Source organism: Rhipicephalus sanguineus, unplaced genomic scaffold (genome assembly GCF_013339695.2).
Source record: "Rhipicephalus sanguineus isolate Rsan-2018 unplaced genomic scaffold, BIME_Rsan_1.4 Seq9837, whole genome shotgun sequence".
NCBI lineage: Eukaryota > Metazoa > Arthropoda > Arachnida > Ixodida > Ixodidae > Rhipicephalus > Rhipicephalus sanguineus.
Genome location: NW_023616427.1, coordinates 26,662 through 31,277, shown reverse-complemented (window position 1 = coordinate 31,277; position 4,616 = coordinate 26,662).

The window sequence follows — 4,616 nt, the reverse complement described above, 5'->3', positions numbered from 1 at the left end:
GCGTTTAGATTACAGATGACGTTGACGTCACGTTTCCCCCTCCCCCCGACGCGTTGGCGCGTGCTCCTGCACTCGAGGCATCAGCGCCTTTGTACTGTGTTAACACGTGCCTGCCACGTGGCAAGCCATGTCCACGAAATCAGATGTTCTATGAAACAAGACTGAAAATTGGGCGGTGGTCCGTCATGAAGTCTTTTGAAAGGTGGACGAAGACCCCAGAGACGATGCGGACGGTCCTGGCGAAAGAGCTAGGCCTCGCAACATATGCGCACACTTGCCAACTCTCCGATTTCCACGGGAACTCCCGAATTTTGAGCAAACCTCCCGTTTTGTGGGCGTGGCCGTAAATCTCCCGAAAAGCAGCCCCAACAACACCGGGATAAGAAAATACCAGCACCAAAGGACAGCGATATTAAAATTGTCTCATTTATCTATCGCGTGCAAAGCGCTTCTTAAGTCTCTTTCGCCGCAGTACTCTTGTGTCATACAGAAAAGCGTAGTAAGATTAGAAAGGAGCTGCCAGCGGTTAGGGGTAACAACACATCTGGTACATTAATTACACAAGCGCGCATGCACCGGAAATTTACGAGTACAAGTAGGATCGCTCACGTCTAAAACTTTCCTGGCAATCATCATGACGTTGCTGCGGCCCTCAGAAACACTGAATCAAAACGTATGCCAACTCTCTTTTGTAGCATACCAATTTTTTATGTTTTCTAGTGACACCAATTTCGGATGATACGAATATTTTTGGTCACCCCGCGAGATTCGCATCACCGACGTTTTACTGTATATGGTAACGTTGTATTTTGCTACAAATACAGCTTGCGCTGGTTTTTGCATTGCAGGTATTTGCGACGAAGTACTAAACATGCGGCCAATAATATACATGGTGACTTAATGATAATCTTGCAAGTGAAGAATACAAACAGTTGTGACACTCTACCACTCAGGCCCGTCCATAAAAACTTGTTCCTGGTCCGTTTGGAACAATGCGAACATTCTTTGATCATTGTCAGAGCAGAGATGTTTGCTGCGAAGCTTCACGCGTCCAATGGAAGTTTTCATGTAAAGTGTTATCGAAAGAACTACGCCAACTAGATAGATATTTCAGTTAGGATCAAACATTACCATAAATTTACAGTAAAAACTACAACCTTTATTCTTTAGTTTTGCTTGCTAGAACCAAACGAATGCAGTTTGCAAAGCTTGAAGGAACAGAGTCGTACTTCTATTTGCGTGCTATGCTTGTGCATGACATGACCGAAATGTTTGGCAGTTCTGATTGGATAATTGACGCTTGCAAAAGAACGCTTATCAGATGCCGCTCATAGAGGTAGCCCTTGTAACACTGCGACTCTTATTCCAGGCAGAGTCAAGTGTTCGACGAAATATCGTCGGCGAGGAGCGAACATTGTATAAAAGCCGTACATCGTGAAAGTGAAGAGCAAAAGAACAGAAAATTATTCAATACGACCTTTAGGAAACCGGATGACTTCTTTTTCGCAACGAACCGAAAGTACAAAAAGACGTCTTTTCAGCAGAGTACAATTGTTCTACAATTCTGCAATTATTTCACTCATATATATTTTTTTTATTCAAGACACTCATGCAATGTTTCGGCTCTTTGTCGGCAATGGAACGCTTACCGCTGCTGTAAAGCCCACCCGAAGGACGGTGTTTTCAGGACGCTTCCGGCATTTTCACGCAATGTTTGGGTATCTGCTTTCCGCCGATTGTTGATATTATCACTGGCCTCATTTCAACGCTCATAGCGGCAGTTGGTCCCGAAACGTCCTAGATCATCACTTTTCGCATGTTTGCTTCCTTATGGCCGTCCTTGCAAACCCGGCTTCAAGGGCAAACAAGGACAACAGTTTGCAGTGCACCGCTTAGTCATTTCGAACAACAGAGGCATAAATGGCCGGACAAATGAATATGTTTACATCTCTGCTACAACATACACACCCTCAAGTACACCCGTCAATAACCGGAGGGGGGGGGGGGTAGGTGATGTCACGCATCCGCTAACATCACCTACCCCCATGAAAGTTCACACTTTAACATAGCATAGAAAGTTCACACTTTAACAAGCAATTATTACCAGTATACCAATATCCATGTCCGGGAAACCGCAATAAGTATTAAGAAACAAAAGATATCTTTGTTTGGAAAAGTGGCCTGCAGCTACGTAGAATAACTGAACCTAAAAAAAAATGTGCACTCATATTAGCTTGGTTTCTATCGTTATGATATGAACACGCAATATCAATTAGTACAATTATAATTTGGTAATGAATAATTGTTCTACGGTTATTGCCTATAAAACTTATATTTATAATGTGCCAGAGATCTCGCGGGAGCAAATCTGGCGCGACAGTGTTGGATCAAAACTGGGTTTATTCGCTTGAAGCGCTAGACCGTGGTGGCGCGTAAACGCGTCACCTGCGCTCGTGGGTAGCGCGGACACTTCCATCGTGCGACGCCGATGCTGTGCCGCTATAGAGAGCTACCCCACCCCCCTCCCGCTTTCCCTTCACTTCTAGAGAGGAGGAGAATCTTTGACGAGCGATAAAAACTCCAGCTGACACGGGGTGTCTTCAGAGTCACCCAAGACGGCGTTGAGGTATACTCAAGCATACTCAGTAGAGTTGCGTCGCAGAGTGTAGAGTCGATGGCGACCTTGTTTTGAGGTAGGCGAACTTGAGAAGCTCAAGGGCAATTGTGTCGATTCTGCCATGGACGTTCACGGCAAGGTCGTCGGACGTCGCTCGACAATGGGATATGACCCGAGCAGTGTGGCTATAACGGCTTCCGCCAGCACAAACTGAGAGACTGATCGATCGATCGATTGATGATTGATTGATTGATGATGATTGATTGATTGAGTAGAATGGAAAATATACAATTGATGCACGTCTACAACTTACACGTCGGGCGTCCAGTTAACGAGGAAATTCATGTATATCTACCGTGCCGCTTCCTGTTCTCGTGTTAGGCAGGCGACGTTCTTTCGCGCAGTGATCGAACAGTCGCGTGGACATTCGGTCTGCCCACCGTGAAAAAGCGAAAGCGGAAGGCACGAGGGAAGGGGTGAGGATGGTATCACGTGGGCCCTCCAGCCTTCATCTTCTTGCTTTCGAAGCCATCGCAAGAAAAAAAAAGAGCGTTAGATTTAGAACGATTTATTAAATCCACTATGTTTTGCTTGTTCAATAAGCACTTTGCTTAACAAGTCCACAACATTACCTCAATTGCATCGTTAAGAACTTATTTTCAGTCCAGGCAAGCATATTCACTACTTAGATTATTGTTAATTTCTAGTTACAGGCATTACAGCGCATGTTTATAATAAAAATGAAATGCGATTATAATAGTAGTCCGACTTCGTGTTTCTATATTCAAAATTGTTACGTAACTCAAAATAACCAAATACCGATAATTCTTTCACCTTACATGATTACCCAAGCGGAACTCTGTAGCGTGACGTAGGGTCACTCATGTGTGACGATGTATCGAGGCGTAAAACTATGGTTTGTAATATCACGCAATAAAGGGTGTGACTCCCGCCTACTGCCACAGTGATTATGCGTTCTATCGTGAGTCACGCAAACCGCCAATAAAACATCGCTCGCGCGCCGGGAAGTGTGTCCCGGAAACGTAATTTTACGCCGCAGTATCGCAACGGCCGCAGTAACGTCGAAGAGCATGTAACGCTGTCTTAAGTATAACTAAATAAGCTAACCCAATATTTGGCAAATAGTGCTCATCAAGAAATGCTACATGCAAATAGCAGCAGATAGCCGTCAGCACATTCGTGGAATCATGGTCATAGAATCTACACTGGGGCATTAAACCCATCCCGTACACCTAGTCCCACAGCGAAGTCCGACGTACTCACCCGCCTCGGTGATCTAGTGGTTATTGTCTCGCCTGCTGACCCAGAGGTCGCGGCATCGAATCCCGGCCGCAGCGGTCGCATTTCGGTGGAGGCGAAATGCTAGAGGCCCGTGTAACATGATTTAGGTGGACTTTAAACAATACCGGATGGTTAGAATTTCCGGAGCCCTCCACTATGGCGTCCCTCATAATCATATCGTTGTTTTGGGAGGTCAAACCCCAATAATTATTGTGTTATTAACTCCAAAGTAATTTTCTTGCTGTCGTGAATACGAGAATGCACATACAGCTATTTTGAACGTGGTATGCAATCTCAATAGAAAAGCCTCATTCGCCACCAAATCATTGAAGGAAGGAGGAAACAGAACGACAAAGGGCAGAGAGGTTCAACAGGAAAGAGTCCGATTGGCTACCCTACACTAGGTGACTGGGGCAGGACAATATAAAGATAAGAGAGAAAAAGAGGGGGAAGAAAAGAAAAAAAGGGGGCAGAAAGATTGAACAAACCTTGGACAGAGCGTGTTGTACGCCTTAGGTCGAACGATGAAGTAATTACATCGATAGCCGTTGTAAAATTATCACTCTTATCAAGTGGAACAATGTAGAGGTATCAGCATACTGCACGAATGCAAAAAAAAAAACACTTTAAGAAATGTTTCACGGATGATTTTGCTTCTGCTCTCCATGCCCAAAACGATGCAGTGCCCAGTAAACTA